The 23,501-nt window shown below is 40.8% G+C and overlaps 1 protein-coding gene across 8 annotated transcripts in view; it reads right to left on the bottom strand.

The window, feature by feature from the left end:
* Positions 1–23,229, bottom strand: part of LOC108719816 (sodium channel protein type 5 subunit alpha) — a 239,232-nt gene extending 216,003 nt beyond the window's left edge. For 6 of the 8 annotated variants that reach the window (XM_041567342.1, XM_041567345.1, XM_041567346.1 and 3 more), the window contains exon 1: positions 22,487–23,228. The gene's annotated coding sequence lies outside the window, so the exon portion shown is untranslated. Of the gene's footprint in view, positions 1–22,163 lie in introns of all 8 variants that reach the window. The other 2 variants (XM_041567344.1, XM_041567343.1) reach the window with 2 other exon arrangements.
* Positions 23,230–23,501: the final 272 nt, after the last annotated feature.

The raw sequence follows: 23,501 nt of genomic DNA, 5'->3' as shown, positions 1-23,501 counted from the left end.
GTTTGGGAATTCTACTTGTATCTGACAATTCAGCACTAACAATGGGCAATGTTTGGGAATTCTACTTGTATCTGACAATTCAGCACTAACAATGGGCAATGTTTGGGAATTCTACTTGTATCTGACAATCTAGCACTAACAATGGGCGATGTTTGGGAATTCTACTTGTATCTGACAATTCAGCACTAACAATGAGCGATGTTTGGGAATTCTACTTGTATCTGACAATTCAGCACTAACAATGGGCGATGTTTGGGAATTCTACTTGTATCTGACAATTCAGCACTAACAATGGGCGATGCTTGGGAATTCTACTTGTATCTGACAATTCAGCACTAACAATGGGCGATGTTTGGGAATTCTACTTGTATCTGACAATTCAGCACTAACAATGGGCGATGTTTGGGAATTCTACTTGTATCTGACAATTTAGCACTAACAATGGGCGATGTTTGGGAATTCTACTTGTATCTGACAATTCAGCACTAACAATGGGCAATGTTTGGGAATTCTACTTGTATCTGACAATCTAGCACTAACAATGGGCGATGTTTGGGAATTCTACTTGTATCTGACAATTCAGCACTAACAATGGGCGATGTTTGGGAATTCTACTTGTATCTGACAATTCAGCACTAACAATGGGCGATGTTTGGGAATTCTACTTGTATCTGACAATTCAGCACTAACAATGAGCGATGTTTGGGAATTCTACTTGTATCTGACAATTCAGCACTAACAATGGGCGATGTTTGGGAATTCTACTTGTATCTGACAATTCAGCACTAACAATGGGCGATGCTTGGGAATTCTACTTGTATCTGACAATTCAGCACTAACAATGGGCGATGTTTGGGAATTCTACTTGTATCTGACAATTCAGCACTAACAATGGGCGATGTTTTTGAATTCTACTTGTATCTGCCAATTCAGCACTAGCAATGGGCGATGCTTGGGAATTCTACTTGTATCTGACAATTCAGCACTAACAATGAGCGATGTTTGGGAATTCTACTTGTATCTGCCAATTCAGCACTAACAATGGGCGATGCTTGGGAATTCTACTTGTATCTGAAGATTCAGCACTAACAATGGGCGATGTTTGGGAATTCTACTTGTATCTGAAGATTCAGCACTAACAATGGGCGATGCTTGGGAATTCTACTTGTATCTGAAGATTCAGCACTAACAATGGGCGATGTTTGGGAATTCTACTTGTATCTAACAATTCAGCACTAACAATGGCCAATGTTCGGGAATTCTACTTGTATCTGAAGATTCAGCACTAACAATGGGCGATGTTTGGGAATTCTACTTGTATCTGAAGATTCAGCACTAACAATGGGCGATGTTTGGGAATTCTACTTGTATCTAACAATTCAGCACTAACAATGGGCGATGTTTGGGAATTCTACTTGTATCTGGCGATTCAGCCCTTACAATGGCCAATGTTCGGGTAACTTCAAAGGCACAGAATCCAAATTTTCTGGCCAGCCCATTGACGAGCCGACTGATATCCAAGTCTTCTGCCGATATCGATCAGCTCGTCTCCCGCCATACACGCACCATACACGAAAAAAAAAAATTGTATTACATTTTCAGTTCATTTATGGCCACCTACAAGTCTTGTGGTGGCTGGAGGGAGATTTTTTTATTTTTCTTTAAAAATATAATTCAATTATATAGGATTCCCCCCAAAAGCTGTAGCCCTAGACACAGACACTTGGACACCTGTTTATAAACATAGTCATGTTTTAGGGTTTTATTTAATCACATAAAATTCAAAATTTCAAAAGTTTTTGTATTCTTATTAGGATTCGTTCTGTATTTTTAATGTTCATGCTTTTTTTTCAGATTTTTTAATTAATAAGTAAGTAGACAGAATTTCAAGGGCTGCAATGGGAATGTGTAAAGGGTTAAGCTGAAGCAGACACGTGGGTGGACAAGAGCACTCCAGATAATGAGGGATGCTGGGAGCTGTAGTCAACAAAAGCATGTAAGATCTCCAATATATGGCCCAGAATGTTACAAATGAATACCTGTAACGAATCCAAAATAAAATATTGGGATAATATGGGGGGTCTGCAGTTGAAGACTGTCCTATCAACCCAGGTTTGAGTTGACAATATTGTCCAGAAGATCTGCTTTATTTTATACTCGCAACTGTGTCTTCATGTGAGTATGTCTAGGAGAAAATCTGGTGGTTCTCACAGACCTGCTGCCTGACTACTTTCCTGGACACTCCATGTCATACTTACCGGGATAGCCCCGCCCCAGTGCTCCCATCAGAAGGACCCTCCCCAAAGCTTTAAAAGCCCAACCCCACCCCCAGTCCGGTGTCTTTTTTTCCTTCTGCTTCAGTTTTTTTTTTGCTCCTGTTAGAAGCAAGTTTTCTTTTTAACCTTGGGGAAGCAGTAGGGCTGCTGTTAGCGTCCTAGGGACTTGGGTTGGTCCTGGTGATCTTTTACCCCTAAGCACATTACCTCAGGTGGAATCTTCAGTGTTTAAACATCTGGATCAGGTAGGCACAGTTTTTACTGTGGCTAATATCATTGCTTTCCTTGATCCATGTGCCCTCCAGCCTGATTACATCCAGGTCTGTGGCAAGTGCTATGTCCCCCCATCCGTATGCCTACCTGGGCATGTCTAAAAAGCGTCCAGCGGCATTGGGTTATATGGCTCATACACCCTTTATGATTTTTACGGATGGGAGAGGGAGGTGGCAGTTAGGTACGTTATTCTGATGACAAATATTTAGTTAGCGGCCTGAACCTTATGGCCTCCTTCTCTTTTTTCCCCCACATGGGGGTATTATTTTTTTCTTCTGGAGGAATTTAGGTGTCAGAGCCAGCTGCCTCCCTCAAAAGACTTTCCCAAGGTTGAGGTAATTGGCAGCTTCCAGGGTTAAATAAAAGAAAACCCTGAGGTCTTAAATCTACTGGCAGTTAAAGCTAAATTTAAGCTGAGAATGCCACCTTGTTCCAGAGTCTCCTAACTCTTAAAAAAGTATGAGCCATGTTGGCCATTGGAAGAACTGTGCAGCTGCAAGGCTGATATATACGTTCTATGAGCAACGATAATGCAATGCAGTGATAATGCAAAACTGTTTCTACGTGCTGAGAGCAGCTGAGAGCAGTTCTATGCAATGATGATCTGCAGGGTCTGAAAGCCGCATTAAGGCAAGACTTGTCTATATGTGATGTGAATGTTGCAAATACAATGTTAGCCTTCTTATTTGAGCGCTGAGAATACTATGTTGATCTGCAGGTTCGGTTAACAGCAGCTGCAGGTAATTGGGTAATTACTCTGGAGGTCAGTGTTCAGGTTCAGTTAATGAACAGGTAGATCCCCTCCCAGCCCCTCCCAGCCCCTCCCTTAGCAGCTCACATTGATTATCTGAAACATCAGGTAAGGTTCTGTGTTACGACTCTTTCCTTAATAGTATAGGTTTGTGAACTAAATTAACATGTACTTCTTCTACTCTGCTTCTGATTTAGCTAGCTTAGAAGCTTAGACATTGCTGTATGGAAGGAAGTAAACTGTTTAGCCAGTATATATGTGTTTATATATATGTGTGTGTATATGTGTGAGCATGTGGATACTGGCTAGCTGGGATGGGCAGCCAGAGAAAGGGGCCTCTTTACTCTTGGGCCGAGTGCTCTGTCTGCATTATGTAGGAATTACTAGTCCTGGCACTACTGAATATTGCAACCAAACTGACTGTTTGTTTCAGTGATTCTAGAGCTGGCTTTAATAACCAAATACAAATGCATATGTTATACATTTATGGGCCTGTCGCTGTATAAGGCAGTAACCAAACTGTCTGTATATGTGGAAACAAAATGTGTATATGTTATACATTTATGGGCCTATCACTGCATAAGGCAGTAACCAAACTGACTGTATATGTGGAAACATTTCAGTGATTCTAGAGCTGGCTTGAATAATCAAATACAAAGGCATATGTTCTACATTTATGGGTCTATCACTGCATTTTCTAGTAATCAAACTGACTGTATATGTGGAAACATTTCAGTGATTTTAGAACTGACTTTAATAACCAAATACAAATGCATATGTTATACATTTATGGGCTGGTCACTGCATAAGGCAGTAACCAAACTGACTGTATACGTGGAAACATTTCAGTGATTCTAGAGCTGGCTTGAATAACCAAATACAAATGCATATGTTATACATTTCTGGGCCTGTTGCTGCATTATATGGTAACCAAACTGACTGTATATGTGGAAACTTTTTAGTGGTTCCAGAGCTGGTTTTAATAACCAAATATGAATGTACATGTTAGACATTTTTGGTATAGGCACTTTTTAATATTACACCAAACTGAATGTAGATGGGGTAACATCAGTGGTTCGGAGCTGTCTATAATAACCACATTCTAATGCACATGTCATACATTAATTGGGCCAGCCACTGGTCACTACTATAACCTTACTGTATGTATATGCTTAAACATTTCAGTGGCTTTGGTGCTTACTAAGGTTATAACTAAAGTAAATGAACATGCTATACATCTCTCTGGTTTGGACACCAATCAATAGAACAACCAAACTGAAGGTAAATGTTAAACTGATGAGTAATGGGTGTGGTAAGGTTCTAGGCATTTCCGGAGGGTGCCTATATAACCTTCAGGTTTGTATGTAAGCATAGTAACACAAGTTAAGGCTCCAGTATCCCTGGGTCATGTCTGTTTCAAGTAACTTTGATTTAGGTTATAAGCATGGATTACTCTTGCAAATAAGCCAATAGGGTAACGTATGCTTGCTGATAACAACAGCCAAGACTGACTTAAAGGCGCTAGCCAAGTCAGATATAGGTATTATGAACTTAATTAAGTACGTCAGCTGTGTTGCAGATAAGTATTATACCCTTATTTACAGCAGTCCATAATGGCTTAGGGGACTGTGTCCCGGTAAGTATTCCACAATCGGTATATGGGTTACAGATACAGTAAAGGTGGTAACTGATGTAGACATGTATCTTGTCTAAATGGATTGGCTAAGGCCAATTCTGATTCATATAAATTCTATGTAATATATAGGATTATGCACCGTTACAAAGATGGTGTGAGAGTAGTGGCCAATTCTGGTTTAAAGGTATACGACTATATTGCATATGGGTGTTATGCAATAGTCAAACAGCAGGTAGGTATTATACAATGGCTGTATTATAACATGAACTTGTAGACCACAACTTTTGAAGTCAACGTGGTCCATATATTTGCTTACATTCAACTATAGGCTGTTGGAATAGTTATCAGTCTTAAGGATCTCACTAATTAGAATCTATGTTCTACGACTGGACTTATTCCTGCTGATTAAGAAAATAAGATAAATACGTATCCTGCTTCTGCGATAGGATTGGCCTGGGGCTAAATGGACGTAGACATGTATACAGTCATATATACATTTAACAAGGATTCTAATATCGCCACAGCTGGATATCAGGCAAGATAGATGTTCTGTATATTCCAATGATAAATCAAGGTCTATTTATAAAACTGGTATGATATTCATCAGGATCTCTTTCTTGGTTACAGGGGTGCAACTTATCTGGTCTCAGTCTGGAAGACAGTGGGTGCATCAGTCAGTGCAAATGTTTGGTTAAATCACATACTGTATACTGTATTCACTACTGCCACAGGGTTTTAGAGCTTTGCAATGAGGTATTTTATAGTACAGACCTATTTAGTTTGTCTCCAATACAATAGGGGTCAGCTCTCGGACTATATATTCATGGGACATATTATATTAATGGGTACCATATAAAGCTGGCTGTAAAATTAGGTATTCTCCATCAATTCAGTTATAGCTAAAAGTTTTGATCCACAGGTTCGTTATAACAGGCTATTCTGTAATGTTAATCCATATGGTGGACAGGAAGCATGCAATCTTGGCATGCTGGGTTTTCTAAAGGGCTATGTTACTCTGGGTTTAGCCTTTTACACCACCATAGACTGGCCTGGCTAGTTGAGGTAAGTATCATAGGGCTTAACATCAAGCTATAAAAAGGGTCTTATACACTATCCTTTTAGACCAAGGCTGCAGTATCGGCCTTAGGCAAGGTCCTGGTTATTGCATCTCTTGCCAACAGGCTTGGACATGCATGTATGGTTAGTAGGGGAGTTCCATTGCAGAATAATAGGTAAATAATTATATCTCCATACCTAGATTAATTTTAATCTTGAACACTTAAGGATGGTACTGTCCATGTCCGGGGATTTGAGAATAACCAATCTCTAGCAGTATTGTTGGTTGTAATACTTCCTTGAGTCATTCAAATTTCTTCCTATATGGTAAACTCATGGGAGCAGGCCATACAGATTGTTTATAGGCCCAATCTATGGGGTACAATAACTCCAGCTATGTACAGGTCACATCTGTGAAGGCTCGAGGACTGTATCATAGCAAGGTTATGCATATCTGCAGGCATTTCTTTTACCTGGTCTACTCCAGGGCACGCTGATCTTTAATACTATCCAGTCTTGTTTGGTGTTGGATCATGAGCTAAAGATAAAAACAATTTCAATCTGTACAGACTGCAGAATGCTTCTAGATACCTCACAGGGCAGGTAAGGTATTCCCACATTGGCAGCACTCCTTCTCCATAAGTCATTCTACGGACCTCTCATTGAGAGGTGTATTGGTTATGGTCTGGAATAAATACAGGTTCCTTAGTATTAAAGAGACTGGGAACTACACTAGGTGATGCCTTGTACCGGTAGTGTCATACAGAGCGGGGTCATGTAGAATACTAGTGATGGTATTTTTCCTTCCCCCTACTAAATCCTCTTTTGCAGGTACCATGCTTTTGAGCCATTTCCAAGAGTCCTCTTGTGGATGTTATGCGGTTGGAATAAACGTGCTGGTATGTAGTAGGAGTAAGACTATGTAGAAGTGTTACTCTGGGTTCCTATCCGCTTCTATTTAATAAGAGAGAGTTCTCTCTTTTTAAATGTAATTGTCATGCTGGTTTCACACTCGGTATCATTACTTTGGTGTGGGTTCCTTTAAGGAGTACTATTTCCTTTTATTCTCTTCCAGTCCATTTCCTCTGAAAATAGAGTTCACAGATTTCCACAAGGTGATTTTGGTCCACCTTTGGGGGTTTCATTCTTCTGAGTTTTATCTGGTATAGATTATACTCGGCCACTTCCTTATGTGTAACAAATTCCCTCCCATTGGGATATTAGCTTGCTAAGTCCCGGTAAGTATGACATGGAGTGTCCAGGAAAAGGGAAGATTGTATCATACTTACCGTGATCTTCCTTTCCTGGACACTCCATGTCAGGTTTCCCATCCCTTTTTCGGTAGTTTCTAGAAGCTTATTACGAGACACCGGACTGGGGGTGGGGTTGGGCTTTTAAAGCTTTGGGGAGGGTCCTTCTGATGGGAGCACTGGGGCGGGGCTATCCCGGTAAGTATGACATGGAGTGTCCAGGAAAGGAAGATCACGGTAAGTATGATACAATCTTCCCTTATTCCTGTGCAAATAACAAGTGTTTTAGGTGTTAATGCTCTCAATTTAAGATCATTATCTTGGGTAGGGATGTCGCGGACTGTTCGCCCGCGAACTAATTCGCGCGAACATCGACTGTTCGCGTCCGCCGAATGTTCGCGAGCGTCGCACGACGTTCGCCAATTTGGGTTCGCCTTAGCTGGCGCTTATTTTTGACCTCTCACCCCAGACCAGCAGATACATGGCAGCCAATCAGGAAGCTCTCCCTCCTGGACCACCCCCACACCCCCTGGACCACTCCCCTTCCATATATAAACTGAAGCCCTGCAGCGTTTTTTCATTCTGCCTGTGTGTGCTTGGAAGAGCTAATGTAGGGAGAGAGCTGTTTAGTGATTTGAGGGACAGTTGATAGTAACTTTGCTGGCTAGTAATCTACTTGATACTGCTCTGTATTGTAGGGACAGAACTCTGCAGGGATTTGAGGGACAGTGAGTTTAGGTTAGTTAGCTTTGCTGACTAGTAATCTACCTTCTACTGCAGTGCTCTGTATGTAGCTGCTGTGGGCAGCTGTCCTGCTGTTGATCTCTCATGTGCTGACTGCTGCCTGTAACCCAATAGTCCTTGTAAGGACTGCTTTTATTTTCTTTTTTGTTTTTTTTACTTTGCTACTGTAAGAGCCCAGTGCTATTAGTCTAGCTGTGTTGGGGAGTGGGACTGGTGTGCTGCTCCTCCTAGTAGTTCACCACTACCAGCACCAACCAGAGTCAAAATTGTTACAAAGTATCTTATTTGCACCTGTTAGCTGTTCTGAGCTCTCTGCCAAAAGCTAATTAAGTTAGAAACTGTTTTTTTTCTGGCTGTTCAGTTCAGAGAAAAGAGGGACTGGTGTGCTGCTCCTCCTAGTAGTTCACCACTACCAGCACCAACCAGAGTCAAAATTGTTACAAAGTATCTTATTTGCACCTGTTAGCTGTTCTGAGCTCTCTGCCAAAAGCTAATTAAGTTAGAAACTGTTTTTTTTCTGGCTGTTCAGTTCAGAGAAAAGAGGGACTGGTGTGCTGCTCCTCCTAGTAGTTCACCACCACCAGCACCAACCAGAGTCAAAATTGTTACAAAGTATCTTATTTGCACCTGTTAGCTGTTCTGAGCTCTCTGCCAAAAGCTAATTAAGTTAGAAACTGTTTTTTTTCTGGCTGTTCAGTGCAGAGAAAAGAGGGACTTTCCAGTACAAAAGAGGGACAGGGGGTTGAGTGGTCAAAAGAGGGACAGTTGGGAGGTATGCAAGTGCCACCTAGCTGTGTGAGCTTTTTCACATTCTGTCTAAATAACAATAATAATTCCGTGTCCGTAAACATCACCTGAGTGATGTTTTTACAGCAGCAATAATATATTCCGTATCCACTACTGTATACGTTGCCCTTGCAGGCATTGTTTGCCCAGTCTTTAACCAAGTGCCACCTAGCTGTGTGAGCTTTTTCACATTCCGTGTCCAGAAACATCACCTGAGTGACGTAGTGTGATTTCTGCCCTTTACAGCACAAAACGCAGCGCTGTGTCAACAATGTATTTTTCAGATACATTTTTGCCCTTGATCCCCTTCTGGCATGCCACTGTCCATGTCGTTGCACCCTTTAAACAACTTTAAAATCATTTTTCTGGCCAGAAATGTCTTTTCTAGCTTTTAAAATTCGCCTTCCCATTGAAGTCTATGGGGTTTGCGACGTTCGCGAACTGTTCGCATTTTTGACGCAAGTTCGCGAATATGTTCGCGAACATTTTTTCCGCCGTTCGCTACATCCCTAATCTTGGGAAACTGAACGGCTCCTACGGGGGCAGAATAAGCAAAGTAATAGCCGCAGAGTCTCAAATATGACAAATGCATTCCATCCTTTTTAGCAGCAACTGAATGGCTGTTTACACAAGAGAAAGGCTTCCATACTTTATTTGTTTGTTGGATTCTGCTTCTGTACTTCGGTTTGTGCTTGGATTTGGTTGGCCAAAAAAGCTACTATTTGTAGGCTTACGGCACACATAGCAATTTCCTTTTCATACATACACATTATAGTTATACGATATATTCAGCATTTAATTAGGCGCCAACATACAGTCAATGAAAGGTGGCTTGAATGGGTTTGGGGACTTTTGCACATATACTACAAACATGAAATAATTAAATGCGTATTTTTTTCCACAATGAAATGAAAAATCTCCAGGCAGCAAACACATCCAGGCTTACAGAGCTATATTTAGCCACTGATATTAGGGAAGACGTCAGGAGCTACCTGGCTGATCTTAGGAGACAGGTATTTGTGGGCAGTGATTGCATAAACCAAGGAAAATGCTCCCGTTGGGATCTCCCAGATTAAGCAAAAAAATAAAAATCCAAATTAAGGTGGTCATAGACGTAGAGATCCACTCATTTGGCGATGTCGACAAATGAGCGAATCTCTCCCCGATATGCCCACATTGAAGTGGGCGATATCGGGCTGATCCGATCATGGGCCCTAGGACCCAATGATCGGATCAGAATGGAGGCCAAATGTACGGTCGGATTGCGGGACTGCACTGGATTTTTTAACCTGCCCGATCAGCATCTGGCCAACTTTCGGCCAGATATTGATTGGGGACGTCTGTCGGATGGTCCCACACATGACCAATAAGCTGCCGACTTGGTCTGTCTGCAGCTTTTATCAGCCCACGTATGAGGGCCTTTAAAAGGAATTTCACGACTACAGGGTGAAAACATAATAAAATAGCTGCCCCGCTCATGTTTCCACAGATAATTATTCAACATACTGAGGGCAGGCCTGGATCTCTTGTATTATACCCACTCCATTGCAACCCAAGAAAATTAACACAAAGTGCTCACATGAGCCACCGCTATCCCTTTGCAGGTTCTACAATTCTACAGGTGTGGCATCAGCCTCGGCCCCGGTATGTGTGTGTATATATATATATATAATGCTCTCCAGTGTTTTCTTGTGTAATCCCATTCCCCTAGTGTAGAAGATGAGCTGTTGGATGAAGATATTTATTTTAGCTGCTTGTTTGCAGTCTTTTTTGTTTCACTAATAAGCAAAACATGCAACTCATACCCAGGTGCATTACATAGATGCATTCAACTAGTGATGTATATAAATCAGGCAAAAGATCCAAACACCTTCTTGTGCAGATCTTACTGATTATATTTTTCCATTTTGATCAAGCAGTCCATTTAAGTAAATTTGAGTGTGAACAGAACATACAGTTGGTTATACAGTATGGGGCCGATTCACTAACTTCGAGTGAAGTGTTTTTTGGGCTACTTCGACCATCGAATGGGCTACTTCGACTTTCGACTATGACTTCGACTTCGAATCGAAGGATTCAAACTAAAAATCGTTCAACTATTCGACTATTCGATAGTCCAAGTACTGTCTCTTTAAGAAAAAAATTCGACCCCCTAGTTCGCCATCTAAAAGCTACCGAAGTCAATGTTTTTTTGGTCGAAGGATAATCCTTCGATCGTTGGATTAAAATAATTCGAATCGTTCAATTCGAAGGATTTAATCGTTCGATCGATGGATTATTCCTTCGATCGTTCGATCAAACTTTTTGCGCTAAAATCCTTCGACTTCGATATCCGAAGTTGAAGGATTTTAATTCCCAGTCGAATATCAAGGGTTAATTAACCCTCGATATTCGACCCTTAGTGAATCAGCCCCTAAATGTATAGGTATGGCAACTCTAACCAGAATGCTTAGGCCCTTCTGTAATTTGGATCTCCATATATTACAAATCATTTCACCATGAATTAAACCCGTAAAAGATATCTTCATAGTGAACGGCATCAGTTATAATGGGACCTGTCATTGGTGCATCTAGTGTTCAATAAGATCGATTATACCCCTTATTTTATAATAAAGATATGGGACCTGTTATCCTGGGGTTTTCTGGATAATGGATCTTTCTGTAATTTAGGTCTTCATACCTTAAGTCTACTAAAATAAGCTTTAAACATGAATTAAACTCAGTAACTCCAGCTTGTTTTGCCTTCAATAAGGATTAATGATATCTTTGTTTGGATCAAGTAGAATGTACAGTTTTATAACTACAGAGAAAAAGGAAATACTTTTTCAAATTTGTATTACTTGGATAAAATGGATTTTATTGGACATAGCCTTTCCGTAATTCAGAGCTTTCTGGATAAGGGATTTCCGAATAATAGATCCCTTACTTGTATAAGAATATTAGATATTATCACTTCACTGCCCTCTTCCAGGGGTTGGTTAAATGGGTTGAAACACTTTTTTCAGTTCAGTTGGTTACAGATATATCACCAGTAATAAACACTTTTTCCAATTATTTTCTATTTCCATTTGTGACCGTTTTTCTAATATTGAAGTGTAAAGTTACATTTTTCACCTCCTAAACCAGCTCTGGGAGGGGGAGTCGCTGACTCTTTAACTGTTCTAAATTGATACATTTAGGGGCCGATTCACTAAATTCGAGTGAAGGATTCGAAGTAAAAAAACTTCGAATTTCGAAGGTTTTTTTGGGCTACTTCGACCATCGAATGGTCTACTTCGACCTTCGACTACGACTTCGAATCGAAGGATTCGAACTAAAAATCGTTAGACTATTTGACCATTCGATAGTCGAAGTACTGTCTCTTTTATAAAATCTTCGACCCCCTAGTTCGCCATCTAAAAGCTACCGAAGTCAATGTTAGCCTATGGGGAAGGTCCCCATAGGCTTGGCTAACTTTTTTGGATCGAAGGATATTCCTTCGATCGTTGGATTTAAATCCTTCGAATCGTTCAATTCGAAGGATTTAATCGTTCGATCGAAGGAGTAATCCTTCGATCGTACGATCGCACTATTTGCGCTAAATCCTTCGACTTCGATATTCGAAGTCAAAGGATTTCAATTCCCAGTCGAATATCGAGGGTTAATTAACCCTCGATATTCGACCCTTAGTGAATCAGCCCCTTAGTTTATACATTTCTTCTCTTTGTCCCTGCTGAGCAACCAACCCTGCAGCGCCAGTGTGCTCCGCGTCTGTGTGCATGCGCGCTACGCAGTGTTTGTACGCATGTGAGCGGTCGTGAGCATGCAAGCGCAGAGTCCGCACAAATTTCTTTTTGCCACAACCTCCGACAAAGGGGGTGGCGGAATTAAGGGGCAGATGTGGGTACGGACCTGGGCAGGCAGGGCCCACAAGAGCCGGGGGCCCAGTCCGACACTGGGTAAGGGCACACGCTAAGATTCGGGGGGAGATTTAGTCGCCCGGCGACAAATTGGCTCTTCTTCGGGTGACTAATCTCCACAAAAATCCTTCCCGTTTTCCTAAGTTGCCTGAAGTTTCCTCGTGAGGCAACTTCAGAAAACGAAGTGCTCCGAGTGCAATCACACCGGTGATTTCGATTCTAGTTGGTGGGAAGGCTTTTTGGGGAGATTAGTCGCCCGAGGAAGAGGCAATTTGTCTTGGAGCAACTAAATCTCCCCAAATTTTAGCGTGTGCCCTTACCCTAAAGGCAACTTATAGAATTGATACACTAGTTGCTCATATTCCAAAGCTACTGCTGAGAAATCTATCAATTTAGGGTAAGGCCACACGAGGAGATTCGGGGAGATTTTGTCGCCTGGCGACTAATTGCCTCGTCTTTTGATCGACTATCTCCCCGAACTGCCTCAGCGTTTTTCCCCATAGGTTGCTATGAAAAGTCACCTGCGCTAATGCACACGCGGCGATGTGTTTTCAATAGTCGCCCAAAGTTGCCTCACTATTGAAAACACATCGCCGCGTGTGCATTAGCGCATGCGACTTTTCATAGCAACCTATGGGGAAAAACGCTGAGGCAGTTCGGGGAGATAGTCGCTCAAAAGACGAGGCGATTAGTCGCCAGGCGACAAAATCTCCCCGAATCTCCTCGTGTGGACTAGCCCTAAATGTAACAAATCGTAAAAGAATTTGCTCATGGATCACTGAGCTGCCAGACTGAAACCCCAGAGACAAGAACATTAAACTTAAATTTTTGGAAAACGGTAAAATAATTTAAACGAAAAAATCCTTTGTTTATGGTGAACAATCTGAAAACAACTCAAATGAAAAAAGAATTTGGAAGGTGGACAACCCATTTAAAAGTTCAAATAAAGGCCTGAGAAAATGACTTCTTATCTGATTAGAACTAATGCAAAGTGATGATGAACATGGCAATGTGTAGAGCAGCCCTATATGTATTAGTGCAGAATTTCAGGGTAGTTGAGTGCAAATATGTAATGTTCCATGTCAACTAAACATTCTGTACAGGAGAAATGATGATTGATAATGTCCCCTATTAGCCTGGGGCTGTACAGGACTTGGCTGAGTAACCAAGTACTTGCTTGGCTAGTTATGCAGCAGGTCACAGGTCATATAAAAACACTACTGCATTCCCTATTGATAATTTTTAGTGGGTTGAATTAAATGGAATATGTATATGTGCTTATACACTCTGACAGTTTATTACAAGGGAGTGAACATAACCCCTGACACTGCGCCTACCCAGTCTCTCCCCATGGCACCAACTCAAATCAAGTTGAGAGATCTCCATCTCAATAATTTCAACTGATGGTGAAATTCTGAGAGTTGTAGTTCACTCCCGCAAAGTTACAGGTTGCACCTTGACATTGCCTGCAGCCTCCATGTATATGCTGGGTTCCTCTAGCACCTTGCTGCTCTTCCTTTACACTAGGGTGCAGGGGATTTGATGCACATAAAGGGGCTATACATTAAAACCTAGCTCACCATCTATAGGCTGGTGCCACTAAGAAAATAAGATGCATCCATGGGTCACTATTCTCTCTGATTATTAACAATCTCCATCTTTGCTAAATGACCCTGAATGCCATTGAAAGAAGAAGAAGAAGAATACGTCATAGAACTGTCTGCGACTAAATTCACTTCAAAAGGCAATTTATTATTAATGGGCCAACTGACTAAAATTCCTGTGTGAACTGTTAAGAATCCAATTCTCCCCCCCCCCACACACACGCACATACAAAGAACAATAATGAGTTAAAGCTTTTATCTCATTTTGCACCAAAATAAAAAAGATTTTTAAAACGTTTCCCCACTTTCAAGGGGGTTATTTATCAAAATCCCAAAATACCTCTGTATTTTCTGAAAGTTACTCTGACCAAATCCGCATTGGGTTTCCCCCCACCTTATTTATCAATACATTTTTACGAAGATTTTTAAGACAGAAATTTTCTAACCTGTCCTATCGACCAAATGACCGATCTCCGCCGGACGAAAAATGTCGGGACTCTCCCCACACGGTCTGAAAATCGTACGAATCCAAAATTCGTACGATCGGATCGTTGCGTCTATGGCCAGCTTAAGTTTGCTCATAGTCAGTACATAGAGGTACCCAAAACTACAGCAATATAGGTATTCCCCTGTACTAAGCACAATAACCTTATTCAATCCTGTGCTTATATGTGATTATTTCTAAGCAGCATATGAAGTTTGGAAAAAATCACTGTGACAGAATAATTATCCTTGTAATTCTATACTTAAGAGCTTGCTCCCCCATCATTAAATCTGCAGCTTTGGTGCAGGCCTAAGCCTGTCTCACTGCTCTGATCTGACCAGTCTAAAACTGCATTGTGGCTTTTTGAAGTCTAGCTCTGGAACACAACATGATTCCTAAATTCCTTTTCACCTCAAATGAAGGAAAATTAAAACCCAAGGTGTGCTGATGCTAGTAGTTTTATCTCCGGCTAAAATGTTTCTTTTCGAATATCAGTAATGGATTCTGATGCTTAAACAAATCGAGCGATTTGGGAAAAAAATCTGAGAAAAATCGTACAATTCGGATTTTCACTCGATTTATCTGTGTTTGGCCCTGATCCGAAGAAATGTAACTTTTTTTATTCACAAGTAAGGTTCAAGCGTGGATTCTAGTTTGAGCAGACCTTTTTCACTAAAAAATGTACAGAAATTCGGACTTTGATAAATAAGGTCTTAACTGTACAAAAATGTATGGATTGTACAAAGGCATTTTGTTGGCCGCACCACAGCTTCCATATTGTTGTGATACTCCTCAGTATGTATAATTTACATGGGGTTACATAATCCCTTAAAATACATGTGTAAAACTCAGCCTGCAGCCTTATCACTCCTCAGTGACTTCTAATATCCTTAACATTTACAGTAGGGGGGTGCATTATCCCTTATAATACATGAGTGATACTCAGAGTTCCCTGTATAACTCAGCCTGCAGCCTTGTGCCTTTATATTGTCACAGAACAACCCCTCAGTGACTTCTAATATCCTTATCATTTACAGTAGGGGGTACATTATCCCTTATAATACATGAGTGATACTCAGAGTTCCCTGTATAACTCAGCCTGTAGCCTTGTGTCTTTATATGGTCACAGAACAACTCCTCAGTGACTTCTAATATCCTTATCTTTTACAGTAGGGGGTACATTATCCCTTATAATACATGAGTGATACTCAGAGTTCCCTGTATAACTCAGCCTGCAGCCTTGTGCCTTTATATTGTCACAGAACCCCTCAGTGGCTTCTAATATCCTTATCATTTACAGTAGGGGGTACATTATCCCTTATAATACATGAGTGATACTCAGAGTTCCCTGTATAACTCAGCCTGTAGCCTTGTGTCTTTATATGGTCACAGAACAACCCCTCAGTGACTTCTAATATCCTTATCATTTACAGTAGGGGGTACATTATCCCTTATAATACATGAGTGATACTCAGAGTTCCCTGTATAACTCAGCCTGCAGCCTTGTGCCTTTATATTGTCACAGAACCCCTCAGTGGCTTCTAATATCCTTATCATTTACAGTAGGGGGTACATTATCCCTTATAATACATGAGTGATACTCAGAGTTCCCTGTATAACTCAGCCTGTAGCCTTGTGTCTTTATATGGTCACAGAACAACTCCTCAGTGACTTCTAATATCCTTATCATTTACAGTAGGGGGTACATTATCCCTTATAATACATGAGTGATACTCAGAGTTCCCTGTATAACTCAGCCTGAAGCCTTGTGTCTTTATATGGTCACAGAACAACCCCTCAGTGACTTCTAATATCCTTATCATTTACAGTAGGGGGTACATTATCCTTTATAATACATGAATGATACTCAGAGTTCCCTGTATAACTCGGCCTGCAACCTTGTGCCTTTATATGGTCACAGAACAACCCCTAAGTGACTTCTAATATCCTTATCATTTACAGTAGGGGTACAGTATGCCTTATAATAAACACACACACACACACACACACACACATATATACCTTTATAAATCAGAAACTTCTAACAGCCATAAGTGTTAAAGCACAATATTATACAATATTTAGATACAATTATTGAGAAATGAATCAAGTGAAGGAGCAGCAGGCACAGGGTACAATGGATCCCTGTACTTACCTCCTTGTGCCCTCCAGCATTGTGCTGTGCTGGATTTCCAGAGCCCGGATGCATATTTTTTGGTGTCCTTTGCTGCTCTATCACCTGTATCTGAGGTCATAGTGAATGACCCCCTAGACTTGTTTCACCCAACCTTAGGCACTGACATTGAATGAAACCTAGATGCCTGAGAGACTGTACTTGCTAAAGGGCATTTTGGGAAAAGAAAAATCATCCCCAGGAAAGGTGTCAGTGTCCGTTTAACTTAGGGGAACCAACCCTGGTGAGAAGGGTTATTATATGGCAAGGACAGGGTATTACGCAAGGCTAATGATGGGTGTGTGAGACCTCCACCTGAGGCAGGTATTAATAACAAGGCAATGTCTCTAGGGGATTATCTATGGAGCAATAGCACAGAGAGCAAGCAACAATTAACATTCCGCCCCCTTGCTCCTGGCCTGGGGAGACGCACAAGCTTGTAGAAAAATGCTCCCCTCAGGCTAATGCTTTCAATGCATTCTTCCCAAATAACAAAGGCACTCAAAAGTCTGGTAGTTTAACTCCGAATCATGTCCAGCTGATTATTAAAGGGCTAGTTCTCAGTCCCACCTTATGTTTGGGATAAAGCTATTTATACGAAAGGCAGGGGAACAGGGGACAAACTGTCAGTCAGCCTGTGTGAGCCAAATTAATCTGATTTCAGAAAGACCAAAATTAGTACAGGTATGGGACCTGTTATCCAGAATGGGGTTTTTCGGATAACTGATCTTTCCAAAATTTGGGTCATCTACTAGAAAATCATGTAAACATTAAATAAACCCAATAGGCTGATTTTGCTTCCAATAAGGATTAATAATATCTTATTTGGGATCAAGCACAGAATTTCGATTATTTGGATAAAATGGAGTCCATGGTAGACAGCCTTTCCGTAATTCGGAGTTTAATGGATAACGGGTTTCCGGATAACGGATCCAATACTCCATTAGTAAATAAAAAACAAACCTACAACAGTATGCTTGCATGTAGTCAGGCAGCCTTTAACCCCTTCACTGCCTTCACTTAAAAATCTGATTGGCAGGCAACACTACAATGGGAAGGAACTGATGGCTCAGCCCTTTAGAAGGCAAATTGTATAAAAATGCAGGTTTTTTTGTAGCTAAGCAACCTGAAGAATTAATGGCAGGAGCCTTTAAGTTTTTTATTGGGGGGTGGGGGTACCAGGGGCGTAACTAAAGAGGAAGCAGACCCAACAGTTGCAGGGGTATAGGGGCCCCATGAGGCCCTAATTCATATACAATTTCATTAAAACTTGGTAAAACAGATCAATCTCTAGACATTTCCGGAGCCTGAAAAATAATTTGCTGTGGGGCCCAATAATATCCATTTACGATACTGGGGGGTACTGTCTTAAGGTGGTCATATACTATAAGATCCGCTTGTTTGGCGACATTGCCAAACAAGCAGATCTTTTTCCCGATATGCCACTAACGACAGGGCTATATCTGAATGTTCAGCTCTATGGCCGAATGATCGGATTACGACGAGCGCAATGGGCTCCGACGGGTTGGTCGGGAGAATAATCAAACCTTCCCAATAAATATTATGTCCAGATATCGATCGGAAAGACCCGTCAGAAGCCTCCATACACGGGTAGATTAGCTGTCAAATTATTTTAAACGACCGATTGACCACCTTTATAAGGGAAATCCCACCAGAATCTGGTATTGCAAAACAGAAAAGATAATTTTAAGCAGCTTCCTAATATACATTCATCACAAATGTTTTTTTGTAAATGTGATTGCAACAGGAAGCACTATCTGTCCAGCTGTTAATTTGGTGTCTGCACTGATGGTTCTGACTGTGTAATGAATGTATATCGGTTATACTTTTCTTGTAATGACATTTTAATTCAATACCAAAGCAGTTAAAAGGAGAAATTTCTGAAACAAGAAAAAAACATATTTTGGTTCAGTCATTCTTGGATTCTAATTCTAACCCCATTCCAGTGTGTTTCCACAAACTGCTCATAAGAATCACTTCTAAAAGGTGCCCCAAGTGCCTGTTAATGCGCTCTAATGAAATCTCTGGTTGCAGAATGCTCATTTTGCCCGCACAGGAGGAGCAGTCTAAATAATAAATACTCAATGCACCCAAAATAAATATACAATACACTCAAGGCTAGGCTGTGGTCTTCTCACCCTTATTAGGGACTGCTCCGAGCAGTGTGGAATTCTGGGTAGTTCAGTAACAGTCCAAAAGGCCAAGGGTTAAACCTAGATTCCATCAGAAGACCTCTTGTGCCATTCAGATACCAGCCAATACTTTAAAATGCTTAAACATTGCTTTATAAAGGCCAATTAATTATCATTATTATCCATTATTTATATCAGATAATATTTCCTGCAGTTAACACTCTCATTCACAGACAATTTTCCTTGTTGATTTAATGAGCCCAGATTGAGAGACTGACTCAGATTGAGACAATAACATCCCTACCTACAGATTACAGATATGTCACATTTTATAATCCGGGGGTTTAAATTTGTAAATTTACATCTTTTTTCAAATTCAGATACTTGCTGCCACACTGTCTTATAATTTATCATCTCCAATGACCTTAGATAAGAGAAATTAATTCTCTATGTGAATGAGAAGAATGTGAGTTAAAGCCTCGGGGTTGAATGATGAATTCCCCACTTCCACATACAGTCGGACACACTGCTTTAATCCTCAGCAGAATTCTCTGTTCCAGTTACGCAAGAGTAAATTAGTTGCCTAATCACACGCTCAGACTGGCGAATCCCCTCGGCAGCTCTCAGCTGTGGGGAGTTCATTCTCCCACTTCCTCTACTTTACCCCAATATTCCAACTGTATCGGATTTACCCCATTCCTACAACTGTACAAGATTTACCCCAATCTTCCAACTGTACAAGATTTACCCTAATCTTCCAACTGTACAGGATTTACCCCACTCCTACAACTGTACTGAATTTACCCCAGACCCCAGTGCTACAACTGTACAGGATTTACCCCTATCTTCCATCTGTACAGGATTTACCCCAGTCCAACAACTGTACAGGATTTACCCCAATCTTCCAACTGTACAGGATTTACCCCAATCTTCCAACTGTACAGGATTTACCCCAATCTTCCATCTGTACAGGATTTACCCCAGTCCAACAACTGTACAGGATTTACCCCAATCTTCCAACTGTACAGGATTTACCCCAATCTTCCAACTGTACAGGATTTACCCCTATCTTCCATCTGTACTGAATTTACCCCAAACCCCAGTCCTACAACTGTACAGAATCTACCCCAGTCCTACAACTGTACGTGATTTACCCCAATCTTCCAACTGTACAGGATTTGCCCCAATCTCCCATCTGTACAGGATTTACCCCAGTCCTACAACTGTACAGGATTTACCCCAGTCCTCCAATTGTACTGGATTTACCCCAATCTCTAACTGTACTGGATTTAACCAATCTTACGACTGTAAAGGATTTACCCCAGCCCTTCATCTATACTGAATTCACCCGAATCTTCCAATTTTATTGGTTCTACCCAGTCCTTCAAATGTACTGGATTTACTCCAATCCAACGACTGTACTGGATTTACCCCAGTCCTCCAACTACCCAAAGATATCAGATAAGACAGCTGCAATACTTTTAGCTTTAATTACCAATAAACCCGTCTGTCACCATATAAACAGGTTTTTCAGGTCGTAAATGGTACTTTTAACCTTAATCTCATCAATCTCAGTAGTAGTAGTAGTACCAGAAGGGTAAAATAAACTTTCTGCGGCCCATTATACTTCTATCTACTGTATCTATCTATATAAAAAAGGGTTGCACAACCTGTGGCCTCTTCAGCTATTGCTAAACTATAACAAACAAGGGAAAGTTGTGCTCACCACTAATTTTTAAAACCATTAGGCGGGGGTGCAATCAGGCTGTGACCACAAAATACATATAGACAAATACAACCCATTATCAATATATTTAAGACAGAGACATTATGTGCTACTGCTACTGAAAAATGCCTTACCCTTTAAACAAAACAGGGATTGTTTGTCCATATATTGCAATATATTTAAGCTGAACAACTACGTCAAAGTCATCCCATATCTGGCCAGTCCTACACTCAATTTTATCTGATTCATTAAGAATTCTATTGCTTCATTATACATTTTACATTTTTAATTTTAACAAAGCAATAGAATTCTTAATGACTTTGACGTAGTTGGCCAGCTTAAATATATTGCAATATATGGACAAACAATCCCTGTTTTGTTTAAAGGGTAAGGCATTTTTCAGTAGCAGTATGCACAAAATGTCTTAAATATATTGATAATTGGTTGAGTGCATATGACTCTTGTATTTGTCTATATGTTGTTAAAGTTCAACTCCTTCCACAAAGAAGATCGGGCAAAAATGACAGAAAGTGTTATGGTGCCCAGTGCCTTTATCTTGCCCAAATATACCTGCTATCCCCCCACACTCCATCTACCTGCTGCTGCTCCATGTGGCCCTGGGAATCAACTATAATTGGCTCCCCTTAAGACCCCTTTTAAGTCTCCCTATTGTCTTATTACTGTATTTAAAAAAAAAAAATCTGAATGTGCAGTAAATTAGTAGTGAATGAACACAATGTGTGCATATCTATATATATCAATCTATATATATATATATTTCTATATATATATATATATATATATATATATACAGTATATAGAAATAGAAATATATATATATATATATATATATATATATATATATATATATATATAGAAATATATAAGATAGATATACGATATGTTAAATTACACATACTGATGCACACAATATAGTGTGCATATAGTGAAAAGTGCAGCTTATCATTGTATAAACATGTATCAATCAATATACAGTACTACATCACAAAACAACACTCAAATAGGCGATCTGGCCGAAGCCATTTGATTTAGAAAAGAAACAAAAATTCAATAAATCAAATATCGTATCCAAGCAAAGGTTTTAAACCTACTGTAAGTAAAATGAAGAAAGTTGACCAGGGCACTGCATATTGAATACAGTAGACGGGGCAACTGTATGGGAGATGTGGGCGCAAAGCTGCGTATCTATTTACTAAATGTACAATAGGAAGCAGATGTCTGGCACAAACGCTCGTGCTCTGGTAGAAGGTAAATAAATGAATTTGATTTAGAAGGAGAAGTCGTTTCCAGCATATAGGGTCAGACACATGCCAAGTCTGGGGGATACTTACAGAGCTGGAGGGATGTCTGCAAGTGTTATGACTCCCAGGTCCCTAGAACTGAAGGGGATTAAACTCCACCAACGGTTCTGCTTTCCCCCTTCTGAATTTCAGTCCAATTAAAAACTCAGCTCCCGTTGTTATTTGTGGGAGGCACAAGAAATGGGGACTATGCCCCCTGCCACACACACACCTTCCAGCTGCTGAATTTTGCTGAAGCCGAATAGGGGTAGTAAATAATAAAAAGAAAAGAAAGAAAATAAAAAGGGGGGCAAGTTTAGATATTCCAAGGGGATGAACTTGTAGGCAAGGGGTGAAGATTTGGCAGTAATTACCTGCAGAAGGTTTGCTGTGATGGGGCTCTGAGATTTGTCCAGTCTGACTAGCAGGTCACAACTGGTCTCAAGGTAAAACCAGTCCTCAGTCAACCAATTGAGCAGCTGCCCCCAGCACTTACTGGGAGGACCAAGTCAAACCCTCTTCAGTTCTCCTGGAATTCTATGTTCCCTCCAAGCCTCGGGGTCTTGTGATTGTGTCAGGACAGGAATGTGGATCTGACCAAGAGATTCATGACTGTACAAGCCCTAAAATCCAGCCAAGCCACCTCTCTACCTCCCACCCTGCCGACCAGCAGCTCCACTACAACCGCACACCAAGATTCACCAAGTGAGCAGCGGCTAGAAGGGCAGTAATGAGGGTTTGCTGAATGCAAATTTGAATTAAAAGGCAAATACTATGTCCCAACGTAGAAGTCTAATCCTTTCTGGGAAAAAGCCATAAAATCATTATTAAAATCACAGTGAAACTCCCAGGCAGGCTGGTCCAGCTGGTTTCTGTTCTTTTATGGTCTGGTAGTAACAGGGAGGCACCTCCAAAGTTATCATCCAAGAAGCTGAAAGTTTCATGTAAAATCAAGAGTCTTGCAAAGTATTTGAGATCCCCTTCTGGCACTGTGGGAGCTGCTCTAGCTGCACCTTATTGTGGACTCCAGAGAAATACAATGAGAACTGCTTCCACCTGCCAATGCAAAGCCTGGGGCAGGTGTGATCTCTAGCCTGTTGTCTTCATAATAAGCACAACAGGGAGCACTCTCCACTGAAAGGGATGTGGCTGCAATATTCCCCAGCCAGTCACTCCCTTATCTGAACCTCCCATAAGCAACTGTGCCTGTCTTATACGCTGGATCTTTGGCACCACCTAGCGGCACTTTGAGTACGCTCGAATTGAAATCAATCGGTGCACAGATTTTCTGCGCTTTTATTCCAGGGGACTTTTTTAAAATCAGTGTTCAGTGATTTAAGCATTTGTCTCCGTGAATGAATGATATATAAAATTAAAATATTTAATCCA

The sequence above is a fragment of the Xenopus laevis genome, chromosome 6S (genome assembly GCF_017654675.1).
Source record: "Xenopus laevis strain J_2021 chromosome 6S, Xenopus_laevis_v10.1, whole genome shotgun sequence".
NCBI lineage: Eukaryota > Metazoa > Chordata > Amphibia > Anura > Pipidae > Xenopus > Xenopus laevis.
The sequence above is the reverse complement of the archived record's forward strand: the minus strand, read 5'-3'. Positions and strand labels throughout refer to the sequence as shown.